The sequence below is a fragment of the Castor canadensis genome, chromosome 13, assembly GCF_047511655.1.
Source record: "Castor canadensis chromosome 13, mCasCan1.hap1v2, whole genome shotgun sequence".
Taxonomy (NCBI): domain Eukaryota; kingdom Metazoa; phylum Chordata; class Mammalia; order Rodentia; family Castoridae; genus Castor; species Castor canadensis.
Window position 1 is genome coordinate 76189429 of NC_133398.1, and position 21801 is coordinate 76211229.

Consider the following 21801-nt stretch of genomic DNA (forward strand, 5'->3'; position numbering starts at 1 on the left):
AAGGCATTCTAATCTCTTTCCTGATGTTTTCCTCTCATGAACATCCAGCAAATGGTTATTAACTAACAGAAGATAAAAATTACAATCCATCACATTTAGAACTATCTTACCATGGGGATTTCTTTCTCAGAACAAGTTACCTCTTGACTACTCAAGTCATTACCAAAGTGGTTAATGTCTTCATTTCAAAGTGGACTGTCTTCACCAAGCTCAAGAGTCACAGAATTCTAGATGGCCCAATTCACATATAGGATAAGATAGTCACATGTCATTCACTGTTTGTACTGCGCTTGGGTGCTTACAAGTCAAGCTTGAATTAAAGTTTGGTTCAAACAACACCTATCGCAAAAATGTTCTTCGAGTGTACCACCACAGCAACCAAATATAAACAAGTCTTCAGGTGTATATACGGAGTGCATGCTCTGTTACAAAAGTTCATACATAAGGGCCTCTTGAGTTGTGAAGAGGTACAAGGTTATCAGAATGTCATGGGAAATGGCAGAGGTGAGGATTTTTATTTTATAGGTTATATAACCACAACTGTGGAAATTAGTTTTTGTTCTTAATCGTATCAAATAATGCTGACTCTCTATGCAAGAAATTAAAGGTCAAACCAATCTGTAGATTAAAACCAGAGCAAACTACATTTCCTCAGATTAAAGACACAATCTCTTTCAATAGATATTGTATGAAATCATGTGCACATTTGTGACTTTTGCTTAAAATATTAAATTGGTATCAAGAGGACAGTAGCACACAGGGCTCCATGAGACCAAACTAGTGGTACCATCTATCAGAAATATAGCAGTTCAGATGTGCTCTCTACTTACAGTAAAAGAATCTTCTTTTTCCTAATTATATGTGTATATTCTAAACTAGTGGGTTTATCCTATTTAAAGTTTTCATCACATAAGGGCTTAAGGTACATTGGAGATCATTCAGTTTTCTGTTTCATGAGAGCTGTGGAAACTATTCTAAAATTGGGGGAGGGGGATAAAGGAGAAAGATGGAGAGGGTGAATTTAACCAAGATACATTGTAAGCACTTTTGTAAATGCCACATTGTACTCCCAGCACAACAATAATACAATAATAAAAATTAAATTAAATTATAAAAAACTCCAGCTTGGTAGCTAGGACTTGGGCCAAGTAGAAACATATTAATGTCTTGCCATTAGACTTAGCCTACCTGTAATGATAATTGCACTATAAGTTTGGAACAATTTTCATAAATTCCTTGTTTCTCACTTAGCAATTTTAAATTTCTGTGGTAACTTTATAATTTTCAGAATTGAAGGACAAATAATCAGCAATTTGTAGGTGTTCTAAGTGCCGAGAGTGATGAAACAGTGTGCAAGTAACCAAATAGGATATTTTAGTGACCCACATAACAGGGGTCCACTTTGAACTATGAATTAATGGTTTTTATTTTTCCTTTTCATTTCACTAGAAAGTTGTTTTGCCCATTTTCCTTGCTTCACATCCTGACTAAATCTGAAAGAAGATTCCAATCTACATTTTTTGCTCTTTAATGATTAGATTTCTTGATATAGTCTCAAGAAGTTCTTTGATCTTGTACCGAAGCCTGCTACTCACAGAGGGAGTTATTGTGTATACTGGAGTTGGGGAGAAAGTGGGCTTTGAATAACCCTACTCCTGTTCTGTTACTGCTCAGATCTTTATCTTGCATCCCTTAGTGTTTTGTAAACTTGTTTCAGCCTTTGCCAGCATAGCTGACTGATAGCTTAAATATATGAAGGAGCATGTGTTTATGAATAATGGAGAGTGTCTTTTATGCATCTTTGACTTCTTTGTGATGAACATTTATTAATAGTTAGCCTAACCTGTTTTGAAAGACATGAAAAGATTATAATGAAGGATTAAGAGAACAACAACTCTTAAAACAAAATCTAGACCATTTTAAAAGATATTACTGGAGCAGAGGCTTCACAGAGAAGTTCGTTTTTGAACTCAGTGATAGATTTGCTCTCTCAAGTTCTTCCTGGTAGGAAAGTGGCTCCCTTTGTTTTTTCCTGGCACTTGAAGTTTCTCTCAATATAACAAATTCAGGTTAGTTCTTCAGTGAATCTTACATAGGAAGAGCAAAAGGGAAATAAATATAGAAAACAAGTTATGTTTTTCAGGGGAAATGTATGACTCTCCTTCCAAATTCCTGACATTTGGCACAGTCTTGACCCAGTTACTGTTTCATACAACTTGAATGAAAGATTAAGCTAATGACTAAAGTTTCAGAATGACCTGGATAACAAATACACATGGCTAACATGCAAGGAGGTGCTTTATTTTAATTTGCAAACTCCAGTCCCCAATAAGGCCTAATTTCATAACTATTTTGCTTTACTTCTTTGTTTCCTTGACCAGACCTTTGATGAACTGAAGATATCACCATCTTAAAATGCTCACTCTCCAGCTGCCTCTTGACCCAGTGAGGACACAGGCTCACTGGGTCAAGGCTGATCTGGAGACTCAAACCTGGGATATGTTCACATCCTTTCAAGCCATGCTCTAAGGTACAACCAGAGCAATCTTCTAAAATAGCAAAAGGATCCCTCATTTCTTTGCTTAAAACTTTTCACAACTTTCTACTGTATTTGTAAAGTGAAGTCTTAAATCTCTCACAAAGCCTACAATTTAAAAAATATCTTATATAATTTATTTTTTGGCAGCACTAGGGCTTGAACTCAGGACCTCACACTGGGCAGGTGATCAACCCCAGCGCTGATAATTTTGAAAATATGACTTACATAAACCTTTTTAATTGAAAAATCAAAAAATCAGTTCAAGTATTTATCAAACCAAAGTATAATGATATCAGTCTCGTGGGTGTGACCCACTGAAAGGAACAAACTTCTCAGGAAGAATGCTAGGGCTGTGGTGCGTGCTCTGCTCAGGATTTTTTTTTTCAAATCTGGCAGCCATGACCATGATTGAATAATGAACCATTGGGTTTAAAAGTCTTACAAAGAGAATTTAATAAATAAAATTCTCATCAATGTTGTGATTTCTTAGGAATAGAAGCAGATTCAAAAATCATAAGCCTGTTTCAATTTTCTACTTTCACCTGACATGTAGGAATGAGGCAGAGGATCAACTTTATATATCTTTTTTCCATCTCTGAGGTGTTTGAAAATATACATTTTGCTCTGTGTTTTGAGAGATTGAAACATTATAGTTTATGTGGCTGTTGTGAACTAAATCAAGTTATTAAAAATCTTTGAGAGGGAAAATACTCATCCGTAATTTAGATATCTTCTTTGGATTAGATAATAGCTTAATAGAAACTTTGGAGAATACATTATAGGAATTATAAAGTAATCAAATAATAATTCATTAATCATGACCTCAAGATATAACACATGCATCTGTGAAATTTTATCTAGTTACTGGCATTGGAAGAAAATGGGGGAGGGTTAAAAAAAATCTAATGTCTTCCATAGAGGTCAGTGTTTGCAATAGGTGACCAAAGTAAATTAATTCCTGAGGTATGTTACTTTTTTGTAATTATGGGGAATGTGATTGCTTTCTTGATTTCTTCTTCAACAAGTTCATTATTAGTGTATAAAAATGTTGCTTATTTTTACATGTTGATTTTGTATCCTGTAACTTCACTACATTCATTTTCTAGTTCTATTTTTGTGTGAAGTCTTTAGGTTTTTCTCTAATATTTAAAAATGATACCTGCAAATGGGGAAGTTTTATCTTCCTCCTGTTCTATTTGGATGTCCTTAATTTCTTTCTCTTATCTATTGCTCTGATTAAAACTTCCATTAGTATACTGAACAAGAGTTGTAGAAGTGAACATGCTTCTCTTGTCCTGATCTTACAGGAGAAAAATTCAACTCTTTGCCTATTCCATATAATATTAGCTGTGGTTTTGCCACATATAACCTTTATTGTGTGGAGGTATGTTCCTTCAATGCCTAATTAATTGAGGGTTTTTATTGCTAAGGAATGTTAAATTTTATCAAATGCTTTCTTTTGCATCTAATAAGATGATCATGTTTTTTGCCCTTCACTTACATTTTTGTGAGGTGTTATGTTTAATGATTAGAATAGGCTGAATTGTCATTGCAAGTGATGTTTTTCACAATTCATTAGTAGCAGCAATTCAGAAAATCCTAAAATAAAACAAAAATACTGAACAAAGTTGATAATCCTGATACAAGTCTGGAGTCAGGGTCCCATGTCCAGCCCTCCAAAAGTTAGGAGTCAGGGTCGGAGGTCCAGACCACCAAAAATCAGAAATTTTGGATTAGACAAGAGATGGGCTTTCACTCAAGTCCTCTATGCTTCCAGATATTCAACAAGCTTCAGGCTATATGTGCCTGCTGTGCATGCTTTTCAATATATGATTCTCAAACTGCTTATGAGGTACTTATGTGCCATAAAACATAAAATCCCGACTCTTTCCATTCCCACACCATTTTTAGATAAAATTATTAATTTTGCCCTTGCATTGTTAAAAGCAAAGAAAGCTTTAACTTTCCCTGTAGCAATCCTTGTTTCAAAGTCAAGATTCAGATAACATCATGATTTTTACATGCTGGCAAGGTGAGCAGTTAATTGGCAAATAAATTATTTTTGGTCTTAGGCCTCACAGAAATGGCACTGCATTTTCATGCAGAAGCAGGGAGGGTTGATTACATAATGATGTAATATATGATAACAAGGAATAGCTGCTTAGTGGGGAAAACCTTTCTCCTAAATAACATTGAGAAAAGTCATGTCCAAAGTGCTTTGTCATTGTGTAGTTATTGAGGTTAAGTTTGTTTGATGCTAAAGTTCATAGTTAAAAGTTACTCTTTAAAAAGACTCCCTTCGCAATCCATTTTTGTGCTTTGTGATAAGATGTTATTGATATAAATTAATTTCATAAGGAAAGCTTTTTAGCCTTAAGAGAAAGCTAACAGATATTCAGAAATTTGCTAGAAAGCTACTATTGCTTTTTCTATACTCATACTAGATTATATAATACAAAAGGAAATCAGTCAAAATAATAACTTAATAGGTTTTATTGAGCATTTACAATGCTCTAGATACTGTGCTTAAGAATTATTTATAAGCAAAGAAAATTTTGTAATAACATCTTTGAATATCCCGCGAGCCGTGGCCTTTCTAATCCTTTCTCCACAAAGTCACATAAATCCTTCTGAAACACAAATCTAGTTGTCACATCACTGCTAACACTAAAATCTGCTCAGTGACTCCCACTGCTCTCTGGATAAAATTCAAGTTCCTTAGCATACTATGTTAAACTTGATGTATGTTGTAGGTCTGGCTTACCTCCCAGCCTCATCTCCCTACTTCTTTCCTGAAAATACTAAACTTCATAGTGCTCCTGTATTTCCCTGATTAGAACTTCAAGTCTATGAGAATGTATTTTCCAAATTAGAATATATTTTATCTACCTATAAAGCTCTTCATTGCTATCTTCTCTTTTCTTTTCTGCCATCTTCCTTCTCTTTCCTCATTTATTGTTACTACTTCAGATCTCAGTTTTGATATGTCTTTATTCTAGGAAACCCTCACAATCCCTTAAATCTAGGGTCAATGTGCTTTCTTCAGGCTCCTAATGACTTCCAGCCAAGGAACTTTCCACACATTGGTATCCACAATCCTGTCACAACCATTTAGTGATTATAGAACTGTATCTTGCTAGCACTGTCTGCCCAGAAATCCATATAGTAGGTGTGTTCAATAAATAATTATTGTGAAATATATGAATAATCTGCATCATGGTCCTTGGGAGTGATGCAAGAAACTACTCCTTTGTGTATTTGGTTTGTCATAGATTTTTCAAATTAAGTGTTTATGCATGTATTTCCCTGATTTTAATTTTAACACAAAATTTTTATAATATTGGATGTTTTAAAAAATATCACATGACAGTTTTTTGGGTTCATTTAAGCACAAATAAAATGTGCACATGGACCTTCTACTCATTTTCTTTGTGGTACAGCCTGGTATTGGGATTGGTGACTGTCATCTGGGCTTTTCTTTCCACAGTAACTTATGTTTTTTAAAAATAATATTATTGTTGTACATTGTGACATTTACAAAAGTGCTTATGGTATATCTCAGTCAAATCCATCCTTCCATTATTCTTCTTTATCTCCTCTTCCCACTTAGAATAGTTTCAGCTAATTTTTCCATTCTCATGCATGAGTATATAATATTTCTACCATATTCACCCTCTTTCACCCTTTCCTTCTGTCTGCTCCCCTCTCACTGGTACCAACAGTGAACCAGGTCCAGACAGGTTCTTGTCTGGACCTGTTTTACCTTCTTGTCCTTCATTTTTGAAATAAGACATTTTTGTTTAAGATAGCTATACAGGGAGTTTCATTACATTTCCCAAATTGGTTTATCCTGTCCACTTTTCTTCTTTTTACTTTAATCCCTCTCTTCTGGTGATTTCAACAGGTTTAAATATTCTATGTTAATTCTTGTATAGAAAGTACATCTCATTGCAGGTTTTAAAAATACTTCTTATGAAGTCAGAATACACTAAATGGTTAATTGTCATGATTCAGAAGTCTAAAGAGTTCTCCAAGAGATTTGTGGGCAGGAAAATATAGAATGATTTAGACACTCTCTGGCAGTAGCATTGGAAGTGTGAAGAGATTGTTTAACATAACCAAAGAGTAAATCCTGGTGAGGAGCAGGACTATAAAAAGTAACTGTGCTTCCATTTTTAGGCACCTTCTTTCAGTCCATCCTTGTGTGCCAGGTACATGCTGTCTTTTGCTTTGCAGCCTAGGATAGAGTTACACCCTCTGCCTTGCATTTCATTCCCTTGACTGTTTACATAATCCCTCTGACTGTGCCTATCAATTTACAGGCCAAAAGGATTCCCATCATAAGTGCACTAAGGCATATACTTGGCTGCATCACACAAATGTGCCTTACCTGGATTATGTCTGGCAGTGCAAGCCCCTAATTGATGATAATTTTGTTGTATTATGTAGCAGAAAACTCCTTAGAGACCATGTGGGGGGCGGGAATACCTGCTGTGTAGAGAAGTCAAACCTGTTAAGCAAAATCACCCTTAACATCTGTCTTCTTTCGACAATTTGTTAGTTTAGAAGTGCATGCTCATATAGGATACTTAAAACTTATCTTCAGAAATAAAATATTTCTGGGGCCAGCCCCCTTTGAAACATCATATCTATAATTTGTAAAATACTTTCAGAGGAAAGATTGTTCATTTTTTTCCAGATGATGGAGCTTATTAGATTCCTAAATATTCCTAAGCATAAGAAAGGCTACCATGTTAACTGATTAAAAATGTATCACTTGAAAAGTAATAGAAATTTCCAGAAGCAAAGTGAGAAAGAAGCTATTCTATGAGTAGAAGGAACTGAGTAAATCTTGGCTGCAACAATAAAACAATTGTGATGATGTCATAGTTGGTTTATGCATGTGGAAATTTACCATCTAATAAAAAACAAAGTACTGTTCATTAGAACATCTGAAGGTGCCAAGAGAACTGCTTACTGTTTCATGGGCATTCTTTAGATGAAGTTTTTGATACCAAGAAGAAGAGAAGAATGGTATTTGAGTACATAACTGTGGCTTGGTACATCAACATTGTCCCTCAAGAGAATTTTTACTTCTAAAACAGAAGCACAGATCTGGTCATGAAGATTTTGTTGGGCATTTTTAGTAATCAAATGTGCCCTTTTGTAGGATCCCTGTTGCTGGAAGCAGATATTGCTTTATGAAATCAGAGGGCCACTATTTCCAAAATTACCTTCAAAACCAAGAAATATTTAATAAAATTACAATTACTTACTATACTTTTTTCCATTATTATAATCTGCAATTCCATGCTGTCATTAATTTCTTCTATTTAAGTAAAGTCTTGGAAAAACTGTGTTTTCAAGTATTACCCAAACAAGGGTTCAATTTAGATATAAGATGAGCCTGATATTTACACAAAAGTAGGGTCATGGACAATTGGATGTGGACTAATAGCTGGGACACAAGCATTCTAGACTGGTTCTACCTCTGACTCTGATTTGGAACAATTCTGCATTGCCTTTTACTGTTATGTTGTCGGTTCTCTTACCGAGAATTACCTGGAGGATTTGTTAAAATACAAATTTCTGCTTACCACCCTCATAAGTTCTAATTTAATAGGTTGGGGTAGAGCTGAAGAATTTTGGTTTTGTTAAAAGATATTACTAATCTTCTATATGGGCCATACTTTTAGGAAAGAGGGAAATGCACACATCTTTCAACATATTTCTCTTTGCTTAAGAAGGACGCAAAGGGGTTATAATGGAGTGTAGCAAGGAAGAAGGTGTTATCCTACATTTGCATGACAATGTAGGAGAAGTGTAATTTGAAGGGAAATAGTCAACTTTCATGAAAAGAGGAGGAGGGAGTAAGGGGCATCCTTTTGGACCAAACTCCCAACAATCTCAGTTAATTTTAACAAAAAAAGGAGGTGAGATATGAGTTTCTCCCTAAGCAAAGAATGCAAGGTTGTCCAGAAAAAAAGGAAGAATGAACAGCAACTTCCAAGCATATTCTGTAGCTCTTCTTTCCTTCCCTTGCCAATATTATATCCTAGGTCTCAAAAATCCAAATTAATACATAAATGTAAAAAGGCAAACCTTTTACATTCATGCTGCTGGTAGGACTTATGAAGGTCTTTCCTTACATACAAAGTGACAACACTCATCAGCTTTGTGTTCAGAAAAGGACAAAGTTGGATATGTTACTCAGCCATGAAGAAGAATGAAATCTTATCATTCTCAAGTAAATGGATGGAACTGGAGAACATCATTCTGAGTGAGGTTAGCCAGCCTCAGAAGACCAAAAATCACATGTTCTCCCTCACAGGTGGGCTTTAGATCTAGGGCAAACATAGCAGTGTTGTTGGACTTGGGTCACATGATAAGGGGAGAGCACATATGGGAGGAATGGGGATAAGTAGGGAACCCAAAACTTGAAAGTGTTTGGTGTCCCCACTACAGAGGAGATAATACAGTAACCTTAAGGCAACAGAGGTCAATATGAGAAGGGGATCAGGAACTAGTGAAAAGGTCAGTTAGAGAAGTATCAACTTGGGTTGTAACACATTTGTACATGGAAGCAATGCTAGGAATCTTTCTGTATAGCTATCCTTATCTCAATTAGCAAAAACATTTTGTCTTTCTTATTATTGCTCATATATTCTCTTCAACAAAATTCAAGATAAGGGCAGAACAGGTTCTGCCTGGAAGTGAAGGGGGGGGGGTGGGAGGAGAGGTAAGGGGTGGGGAGGAGGGAGGAGAAATGACCCAAACAATGTTTGCACATGTGAATAAAAAAAAAGTTGGATATGTTTTTTAACTGAGTGAAAGAACTATTGTGCTTTAAACAACAAATTTAACCTCAAACACAAATTAACTTGTTTCTTGTGATCAATATAAACACATACTCACATTCCTGTTGCTAAGTAAGGCATAAACTTATAAAAACATATTTTACAGTATGCACACTGAAACATAAAAATATTTAGTTAGCTCCCAAACTTACAAGAAATACCAAGGTGGAGCTCCCTTTTTTATATTCTAGAGCCCAAATCCCATTGTCACTATTGTCATGAAGAAAAGTACCTGAAACAGTTTTTCTATGCCTTAACTGATGTATTATATATTATAAGCAGCATTATGCACAACAAAAATAGTATAAAGTTATCAGGTGTATCAATAAATATCCTGAAATGGGATTTGTCTTATAAAATCTATTTTCTTTTCAGAGATAAGTCTGCTGCTTCTTAAAATTTGCACATCATTTTCACTGCAAAGGATTGAAATTCCTCTTCATGACATTACCAGAAAGTCCAACATATTTATAGTGGCATGAACTACACTGGTGGAATAAATATTACAATGCCTCCTTATTCAGAGGACAAAATGAGTAGGAACAGAACAAGGCATCTGATGTTTCTGAGTAAAATTGCATGAGCACTCTAATTTTTAACAGGAGGAGAACAATTTGTGAATGTAGAAACATCATTGGCTTATGTCATTTACTCATAAAGTCATTTAAGTTCATGTCAAGTCCAGACATAAAGTAGACCATATAACAGAACAGATTTTGCAATCTGAAGTGATTCAGTAAATGAAGACTTCCAATTTTGGTGATCAATAGACCCCCCATTACTTTAGACAATTCTCACTGATTCATCTTTTGCAGGAAAATTTGTATAAACCACCTAGATGATGAGGAAATTGTAATTTTCTTAAACTACATACTTTTAAAAGAACATAATTTTAAAGGAAAATAATTTTATATGATTTTCTGTTACAAAGATTTTATTTTTCCCCCTCATACCAAAGTGTGAATTGCTTGAAGACATTTTTAGAATAGAAAAAGAAAATTTCAATTAATATAAGCATGAATAATGAAAATATTTAATTTCTCAAACATTATTTCATATAGAATGAATACAAACTTTAAGGCCAATTGAGCAAAAGTACATAAAGAATTTAAATGATATTTATTCATGACTTAGAGAGAAGGAAAGTTCTTATAATTGATTTTGCTTGTTACTTAATGGTGGCTGAAAGCATAATATAATAGTGCAAATCTCCAAGTTATTCCCTTATCAAGACAATAAAGCTTACCTCTAAAGGGTGACCATTCTCCAGAACATTTGGGAAATACATAAAAGTAGAAAATATAATGCAATATAATTTACAATAACTAATTATTTTAATGGTTAGTCTTACTTTGAAACACTTCTGTTATTCCAGGTACTTGGAAAGTGTGTGTTGGAATATGAATATTCAGAGTTGTGTTTATAATTTCATTTTTAAGTTATAACTTAAAATATAGGTACATACACACACGTATATAATATCCAATTCATTTTTCCAAATCCCTTTTTCTCATCAAAAAGTTCCTCTTACTAACAAAGAAATGAACTGACTTTCCCCATTTCTTCCTTAAAAGTAAAAACATTACTAACTTCAGTCAAGTTAGAAGAGGAATCAAAACTATGAATTGATGAAACTATGAAAACTATGTTTCATTTTAATAAGGCAGCATTTCAGTTCTGCATGTTTTAAACCAGAAATTATGAATGTGACTATCATAGATAATAGTCATTTTTAAAAAAGGGTGACAGTCAGAGTAAGTTAATAAACAAGTAGAAGAAGTTACTATTTCAGCAATTTGGTATCTATGAGTATATACAATCTTTTATATAAACCTATGTGTTTTGTTGCAGTCTTACCAGTCACATTTGATAATTAATTTATTTCTTTACCTGAGCATAATTTTTTAAAAGATCATTATATTTTCAGGTAAAATACCTTAAAATTCATAATCATAACTGATAAGTAATAAATATTTGGAAATTTTTATAGTGGCTTTATAATCTAACCATACCATCTGAAACAGTACTCACAGGTCACACATGGGCACTGTATATGTGAAATATTGAAGAACTAATGTTTTAATTTTACTTTAAAAATGTTAAATACACTTGACATAATTTTCCCAACTATAAATTTTATGCACCTTACTTTGATGAATTATTTCCGATAAAAATTTAGTCCTTGGATTGAAATTCGATTTAAGTCTGTGCTAAACACTGGATCTAAACTGCCTTTGGAGGCCACAATGTACAGTTGTAAAGGCTTTTTACTGCAAAAAGGCTTCCTACAAAAAGGTACAGGTGTCCCTACTCATCTGGCCCTGGGCATGGCAAGGGTTTGCATTTGCCCGAAAAAAGGTGCTTCTTTTTTGTTTTTTCTTATTACAGTGTTGTACTGGGGGTACATTGTGACATTTACAAAGGTTACATAATATATCATAGCTGAACTCACCCCCTCCATCATTCTCCTTCTAACAGATATAAAGACAGCACATTAGCTAGTTTACCCTGCATGTTTCTAACGAAATGAAATATCAAACATATGATACTATGAAAACATTCTCAGGATGTTGTTTTTTGCTCATATCACACACTCCAAGTAGAGTGTATTAATCTTTCCAAGTGATATGCAGAGAGAGTTCTCCTGTCACCTTACATTTGCCAAAGGTTTCATTATTCTCCCAACTTTCACATGTGTGTTATCAAAGTTCTCATAGCAATAGTAGGAGATAAGTAAAGCAGGTATTGTCCTCACTTTACAGTCAAGAAACTGGAATTGAATTTCCTCTTTGGATTGGTTGGAAGGCCGAATTATCACATTTTCTCTTGCAAGCAAAGTTACAACTCATAATTTGTGAGGCAGTTCCAAAGACCTGTCAGCACATCTAAAAACAAATGCAACACTTATACGCTAATAAAGGACCCAACAAAATGCTTCACTGAATTTTGGTTTCCAATAAAAAAATTTTTATCATGTGTTATTAACATTTGTTTTAAAAGAACTACAAAATTAATGACAATATAGTGTCTTTCAAAATCTATTTAAATTATTGCTTCTGTATAACTTACTTAAGCAAGACTATCAAAAAAGTTTTCTTTTGAAAATTGTCCTGAAAATACTATCTTTGAGAAGCAATTTTGCTCTATAGTCAATTAAAATCCATTTTTGTCAATAATAAACAATGCTTTTAATGACATTAGTTTTATTTAAAGAGAAGGAAAAACAAGATAGCCCATGCTTTTTTGAATCTAGAAGGCTCTGAGGAGAATATTTTCCACATAAGTCTTTAATATTCCTTTGGGAAGAGTATTAGTAGTTTCTTATTCAATGCAGATTTCTTAAGCAGCTGACATTTATTTTGTTTCCTACCACCTGATCTTGGTGTCTTAAAATCTGTTTTTCATTTGTTTTACATTTATTCATGTTCTAATGGCTTTCAGTGATTTTCAATTAGAATTTTCTTAAGGAGTAGGATTTAAAATCTTTTCTCTTGCACAATGTCTTTTGGAGGTGTCTATGTACTTGAAAAATCCCTGCATTTTCTAAACAATAATGACTCATTTATATTGATTATATGGTTAACAGCTATTCATTTTTCTTTGTTGTGCTAGAAATGGACCCCAGGGTTCCAGGCATGCTAAACAAGTGCTTTACCCCTGAGCTACATTCCTAGCCCACAGCTACCAATTTTTAATCATTAAATTAGAGGGTTAGAGTTCACTTGAATCCATTGAGTGGCAAATATATTTAATTATATTAAATGTTACACTCCTTTTTGAAATTTTTATGAGTAATATCTGTGTATATTAAAATGCAGATCATGCATAACACACATCTATTTTAAAGAATGGAATGTCTTATCTTTATAATAAAAACTGAGTACATCTTCCCTTAAAAATAAAGTTTCATTTTGGGGTGTCAAACCAAATTACAAATGTCAGATTATCAAGGTTTTTGATGTAATAGATCCACAAGTTTTACAACTATTCCATTCTCATATTTTTCAAACTACTGTGGAAGTTATCCGAAGAGATTATTGAGACACACCCTCACTTAGACTTGAAAGGAGATTTTAATAATGCCTGACAAAAGGGGGAATTTAGTTTAAAAGTAAAAAATAAGAGTTCACCCACCACTATCACCCACACCACTCATTCTGTAAATCATGTAATAGACTTTGTCATTTTGACATATAGCACATTTCTCTTCTGCCATCACCTTTGAATTAATCGGATTGTGTGAGGGATGGAAAGAGGAGTGAAGGTTGGACTTCTCACTGGCCCCCATTGCTGTTTGTATCACTGGACATTTTGAAGTCAGGTGGATGTTAACCTAATAAGGGAAGCCCCACTGGTTTCCTGTCTCTTCCAGACAATAAAATGGCATAATTGTGTCTGTGCCTCTCTTTTCAATTATTCCTCTATAAACACAGTTCCGAAACTAAATACAGATTCTAATTAACTTGATTAGACTAATGAGAGAGACGATAAGTACTAGAACATGAAGATTAAGAAATTAATTCTAATTTTAAGTCTCAACGATATTGAGTACAAAGGAAAAAAATGTTAAAAGGACAAAGTGGGCCTCTGCTTCCTATGTGATAAATAAACAGTGGTTTTAGTACCTATGAATGAATGTTCTTGACTTTGTACAAGAATTTCAGCACTAAAAGAGAGTGGCCCAGGTTTCAGTATGTTTTTCAGTCTGCTGAATTGATTCTGTGATTCTGCATTTATTATTGTCTTGGAGACTGGAGGGTGAGGGTCATAGGAACAGGGAATAATTTATTTGAAACTTTGTCCTCAGGGGGAAAAAAGTATTTCACACAACTCTGTATCTGTTAAATTATAGAAGTTTTAGAAAGACCAAGTATTACAGCAAGGTATTAAAGAGTTTATGCTTTATGAAACTGTTATTCTAATTTAATCACTTGAGGATACTGTTTATTAAAAATATGTGCACTAGTCAAATCCCTCATGAACATTCTTATACTATGTTCTCATAATTTACTACTTGTGAAAAACTGATACAATGGGCTCTCAATTTTTATACTGTTTCTATTTTTCACTAATGGCTTGAATTCTCAGTTATTTACTGTGAAATCAAATTTTTAGAGAAAAGGTACCCTTTAAGTTTAGTTGTAAATACGTGTTTATATTTCTAATCTTTGTGATTGCATAAAGGATTTAAGGTAGCAAATAAAATAAAAAGTCATTATTATAATAAAATATAGAGCAACTTTACTATAATTTAAAAATCAAAACCAAGTAAACATCAAACTTAGCTCAAGTTTGTCTGAAACCCAAAGTGAAAATGGAGATAAAGCAGTTATGTGACTCATTATTACAAAAGATGGAATGTCATTTGTTCCTGAAGAAAGCAATATTTTGAAGAAATGTGGTTTTGAAGCCAGTGGAATAGAAATTCATATTGTGGAACACTAAGTAATAATCTCTTCAGGGTTTACAGATTTATAGTATATGTTTGATACATTGATAGAGAAAAGCTGAATTGCTCTTCCAAATGTCATAGAGAAGAGAATTTTGGTGAAATGACATAAACCCATTAACAGTTCCTAATTTCTTTTGGTTGTTTTTCTAATCCCTACCTTTCTCTCCCTTCATTAGAGATCTTTGGGAACTTTAGGATCCCTTTCCAGCACACCAAGAGGGCTGTTACATGAAAGCAAGTTTCTGATACAATTCAGCATATGCAAATTCCTTACCAAGTAAGTACAGCAACATTCAAACAACCTGTTCTTTAAACTTGTTGAAATTCCAGCTATATGCCCTTCACGGATCAACAAGCACTTTGCAAAAAGGTTTCTCAGGAGACCATGTGAGAACAGTCTTGAGGAAGGATCTAGTTATAATTAGAGTTCACTACTGTGCCCATGCCATGGGGGAAGGGCAGGAGTCCTAGAACGGGAGCACAACTTCATCAGGTCCTCACTTGTCTTTACAATTAAAAAAATGTTTCAAACATCTCTCTCTTCCAACCCAGATCAAGATAGTCATTATTTGAAGTTATTGTACTCAAAATTACTTTTAAGTTATGGAGCACTAATTAGGGTTTTTCAAATGCTCCAACAAGTGCTGAGGAGTATGTTGCTAATTCAAATACTTCAAAAGATGACCCATCTTCACATTTATCCGTTCACAGATCATATTGTCTATGCTGAAGTATTTAAGGTAAATTTTAGGCAACATGCAAGAATTGTTTTAATCTCTGTGTGAAAAGACGTGAAGTTTTTCTGCCTCAAATATATGCTATAAAATTTCTTCTTTATTAATATATACAAACTACTTAATTTGTAACAATGAAAACAAATGTTCTTTTGTTCAGTACCTCGATATAGTGTTTTGTCTTTAAAATTATATCTTACATACCATTTAACGTATCCACTGAAACTTTGTAAATTGAAATACCATTGTGACTTGCACTTCCATTATACAAAAGAAGACAGAAGGACCCCCTGGCAAAGTGAAGTGTCCAGAGCCATGCACCCAATCTTGGTAGAATTGGTATTCTTAGCCTTGAAATTTTTCATTGAGTAATTTTTCTACATGATTTTTTTATAAGGGATTCTTTTATGTGTCCAGAAAAATCTAGAAGAAGAACACATTCATATTCTTTTATTTGCTTTTCTTCTAACTTTTTGATAAAATGACTTAAAAACGTTCTCTATGACTGGGTGGGAGCATACTTTTTAAGTCCTTTAGTGACTGACCCCTTAAAAAAGTTCTTTATTACAGAATTTAACTATAATTTGAGTAGTATTTTTATTTAGCAAAATCTGAGTGGTAGCCTGTGCTTCACAAAAATTACAAGATATTCATCACACAATAAACCTACTTTTTAATACAAATGGGAAATCTTGTCCATTTATTTCATACTTGAGATTTAGAAAATGGTACATTTCAAAGAATATTCTTAAACTTATTTTTGGTAGATGATTAGGTTGACGATATTTCATTTCCTAAGGCATTTCTTCTCCACCCTCAATACCATCTTCATAATAGAATTAGTTCCTCCTAAAGAAATAGTATTGCTTCATGAATATGGTACTAAATATGAGTCAGATAGATGAATTTGTTTTGTTCCATGCTTGCCCAATATTTGCTAAATGACTGCCTAGTTTCAGTAAATGCATTAAACATGGATCAAACCATCTGAAAAGAGGCAACTTATGAATGAGACCCTCATAGTTTATTTTTATGAAATATAACATAGGGACAACAAAGTTAAATTCTTTTGTGTTTTGTTTTCCTTATAAAGTCTTCAGTTGTCAAGGCTGTCATCACCTCCTTTGAGCATCCTGTGCTTACACGCACCCTCGTACCCCATCCAATTGGGCACACACTTTTCTGCTTACGTCTGTTGCTACATTTACTGTGTATATCATTTGCCTAATTCTATGCCTCTCTCACAAGACCACAGTCCATGGAGAATAAGAACATTTTATTAGTCTTTGTAGATCCAGTCCAAAAGAGGGGTAGATTTTCAAAGATTTTTCTAAATACGTGAAGGATAGCAACTGAATGAGATTCAATGGAATGGGGGATATATTTACCTATCTATCTTTCAGGGTTGTTGTAAACATCAAAACTGGTTAAGTGCAATAAATTAAATTAAACCTTTCAAGTTATGTGCCATGTACAGTTTCTCTGAGAATGCATAGCTTTAACAAATGATTGGGGATTAACATTAAACAAAAAATTTTTAAAGCTATCTTGAATTTGGACCCAATTATAAGAAGTTTGTAACCTTGTGCAGACTAAATGCAAAGGCCCTCATGTCAAGTCACCCTCCTTGATGTGGCTTTTGCTAAGGTTAATAAGAACTGTGGATATCTCAGGGTGCCAAAACATAAGAAGATATGACAAAAAAACAAACATAAAGTGCTGGCTGCCTTGGGCTCACTGAGATTTGAGTCAAACAAGGCAGACTTGTCGCTGGGCTCTTTGGAGGTGAAATGAAGCGATGAACTGATGCTGGGCACAGAAGGCGCCAGGTCCTGACAGGCTAAGGTGTGACCTGCTGAATCCTAACCATCCCAGACATCTTTAGAACAAGTGGGCTGGGTGATGGCCAAGGGCAGGCAAGGTTGCAAGGGGGGAAGGAGGTATATGCAGAGCCCGCAGAGAGTAGAAAAAGAAAGGGCAAGTGAGATTACTGGTCATCTGGTGTCTTAGATCACATGCAAAGCAAACGCCAAGCACAACAGCAAACACAAGCTTTGAGCATTATTTCTCCAAAGAGTATTTACCTTTTACTCTGTCTGCTTTGATCTCCCAGACTTGGTTAAATATGAATTTGTTAATGTTGTGTTTCTGACATTCTTTTATTTCCTTTTTTGTAATTGTTATTATTATTTCTATTTAAAAAAATTTTTTTTAATACGTTACTTGCTTTGACACTACAACTGACTCTGAGGAAAGAGAAAAGAGTGAGGACAGAAGAGGAATTTGCAGTACAGTTTTAAAAAAGCTTATTTAATAGAAAAAAATAACAAGGTATTTATAAGTACACTATTAAATATAATATGTTATGTATAATGTATTATTAAATATAATATGTAATTTCTTAAATATATTATTAAATATCATACTTGCATATAATCATAAATACTATTTTCCATTTTAGAAACACTTTCTAAGCACTTATTTATAAAAATGACATGTCATTTTTATAAGCCACCTTTTTTTAAAATGAAAAACTACCAGTAGTAACACTAAAATTCATTTTATTTGATGGCTAAGGCATACAAACATATCTAGATATTTAAGTATATCATTGTACATGATTATATTAAGGGGAAGTGAAAAATGCCTTTTTTACTAATTTCTTTACACTTTATACAAATTTTTTGTTTATTTGATTTTTTCCTCAATTAAAATAGGGACTGTAGTTTGTTTCTTCTTAAATTATCAGGACCCAGCAAATGTTTGGGCATAATAGTTTCTTTCTATTTTTACTTTCAGTAGTACTGGTGATTGAACTCAGGACTTTGGGCTTGCTAGGCAGATACTCTACCATGTTAGTCACTCTGACAGCTTTTTTTACTTTGGTTATGTTTGAGATAGGCTCTTGCTTTTATGTACAGGTTGGACCTGGACTGTGATCCTCTTATGTGTGCTTCCCCACATAGCTGAAGTGAGAGCGGCACACCACCCAGCTATTGATTGAGATGGGGTCTCGAAAATGTTTTATCTAGGCTGGCTATCTCCACCTCCTGAGAAGTTAAGGATTACAGGCTTGAACCACTGTTTCTGCCTATAATAGTTTTTTAAATCAAGATGTATAATGAATTAAAAATTTAGAAAGGAATAAAATTAAAGAATCATGTATATCACATTGAAGTACATAATTTTAGGATGATAATTTTAATTTTTAAACATATCACAAGCCTGTCATTTTTCACACACTGAAACTAGTCATAGAAGTATAAAATGCATGAAAAGAAAGATGTTTTTATGTCAATGAACTTTAGTTTTTAGAGCAGTAAACTTTACTTTATAGCAGCAAAATGGATTGGAAACTGCAGAGAGATCCCATGTACCTTATTTCTCTTCACATGTGCAACTTAACTATAAACACCTCACACCACAGTGGTGCGTTTGTTCCATTGATGAAACTGCATTGACATAGCTACCACCATGGTGCATAGTTTATAGCAGGGCTTACTCCTGGTTGTTGTACATTCTGTGGGTTTGGCCAAATGTATAATGACACATATCTACCTTGTAGTAAAATACACATGTTTTCACTGCCTTAAAATTTGGTGTGCTCTGACTATTCTTCCCATCCCCGCAATCACTGACAACCACCTATCTTTTTATTGTCTCCATCATCTTGCCTTTCCAGGATGTCATATGGTTGTAATCAAACAGTATGCATCCTTTTCAAGCTGGCTTCTTTCACTGAGCAATATGTGTTTAAACTTTTTTCCATTTCTTTTAATGGTTTAATAACATTTTTTAGCACTTAATAATATCCTGTTGTCTAGACATATGAAGTTCATCAATTCATGTACTGTTTTTACTTGAAATTCTGTCAGATTTTCCTTTATATATTTTGATTCTCTGTTTTTAAGAGCACACACAGTGATGAATGTATGTGCTCCGGAAGTACTGATCCATTATTATACAATGTTTCTCATTATCCATGATAACTTTCCATGCTCTGAAGTGTGATCTGCCTGAGTTAAATTATCTATTCTTTTTTATTTTAATAAACTGTTCAACCTATTACTTACTTTATTTTCAATTTATATGCCTTTAAATTTAGAATAGATTTCCTGCAGACCATTTGTTTTTAGTATATTCACAGAGTGTGCCCCTATCATAAAAACCTAGCATTAGAAGATTAACATCACTCCACAAAAAAACTACACATAGTAGCACTCACTTTCCATTCCTTCTCTCTCAAGCCCCTGGTGAACACTAATTTATTTTATGTCTCTGTAGATTTGCCTGTTCTAACAGTTCATATAAATGGAGTCATGCAATAAGTAGCTTTTCTTTTCTTTCATATAATAAATTCAATATTCATTCCTTTTAAAATAATTTTTTTTTTGCTAAATAATATCCTACTGTGCGGGCATATTACATTTTCTTACCAAATCTGACCTTCATTCAAATCCAGATTTTGATCTTCATTTCCTTTGTTACCATGAATAAATTTTATGAAAAAATATTAAATTAATTGCCTCACTGCCAATGCAATAGCGTATATACATATATATAATACTCCATGTGCACACATCATATGTTTTAATGGATATTATATATTAAATATATACATGTATATGGATACATATGTATATGCATATACATTAAATTTTACAGGGCTGTTATAAAGATTAAGTATAACAATATGTGCAAGACACAGTATCTGGCCTGTGTGATAAGTACTTATATCAGAAGTTCAGTCAGAAAATCAAAGACTGCAGCAATTATTATTAAAACAGAGAAAATTTAGTATGGGGAATGAGTAAGGTAGTGAAAAAGGAACACTAAGGGAAAAGAGAAATTAAACACAGAAAGCAGCTACACCCACAGTGCTAAGAGAAAACAATAAGTGTTTGTGTGTGTGTGTGTGTGTGTGTGAGTAAGAGGGTAAGGGCAGCCTATAAACTGGAATGAGGGACCACAGATCTGAGATCCAGACTTCTGTGTTTTATGGAGCTGTTTCTCCTGCTGTTGGGGATAAGAGTTATTGATAACACAGATCCTTAAAGTATAGTAAGCACATAGCACAGAGACTATCTTTCTTCCTTACTCCTGACTTCTATTCTCTCTCGCTAGTGCATCCTATTGACAGAACCTAGAAAGACACAATCTTAAAAAGGGGAAATGTCTTCTTCAGTCTGAATGAGGATAAAATGAATGTTTGAGATTGAAAAAAAATAGTTAAATAAACTGACACAGGCCACCCCTTTGACTGTTATATACTACATACAACCCTCTGCATAATTTTGAACTTCCATGAAGTAAAAGTTAAGCTTTTTCCTAAAATGATACCACAATTATCCTTTCTTTTCCCTTTTGTCTAGAATGAAGAAAACATAAAAGTTCCAACTTGTGTCTGTGTCTAGAAAGAATCATGGTATCTACTTCTGGGTGATGTTGATTATTGACCAAATTCTGTCACATTTTCACATCTAGTAAGTCTTATATTAAAAAATAAGAGAAAAAAGAAAAGAGATAAAAATAAAATAGCAGCAGTATATTAATACAAATCCAGTCACCCAACATTAACCACAGAAGATTGCTACCAGGAGTCCGTATGGTTACCAAAATCCACCAATATTCAAGTTCCTTACATAAAGTAGTATAGCATTTGCATATACCCTATGTACATCCTCTTGTGTAGTTAAAAACATCTCTAGATTACTTATAATACTTAATAAAGTATAAGTGTTATATGAATGGTCATTAAACTGTATTATTTAAGGAATAAGAGAAAAGTCTGTACATGTTCAGTACAGATGCATTTTTCTGAATATATTTGATCTATAGTTATTAAATCTGCTGAGAATGAAGCTGCAGAAATAGGGGGCCAATAGGTACCAAGCAAGGAGAAAAGTATGCATAGTTGGTAAAGTCTTCTTTCTGAGAATATTCATGAGGTCATGGTTAACATTTGTAACTTCATTCTTGCTGTACCTATTCCATGAATTTTTCTTCAGCTGACTGGGTTTCTTTACTAGTGGTCTTATCTAAAGACCACTGAAGGGTATGAATCTCCATGACCTAACATTTATAGCTGCTGTGGTATTTTATTAACTTTTATTGTTGCACATGAAAATGTGAATAGGTGCTCAGAGAATCACTGCCTTTCTCACTGTTTAGAAGCTAATCAAGTCTCTTATGAAAACAAATTTCAACTGCCAAGTCCAG

The 21801-nt window shown here is 33.7% G+C and overlaps 1 protein-coding gene across 3 annotated transcripts in view; it reads right to left on the minus strand.

The window, feature by feature from the left end:
- LOC109700680 (aldehyde dehydrogenase 1A1) overlaps positions 1-21801 on the minus strand; it is a 131548-nt gene that overhangs the window by 74739 nt on the left and 35008 nt on the right. The gene's annotated exons all lie outside the window — the stretch shown is intronic.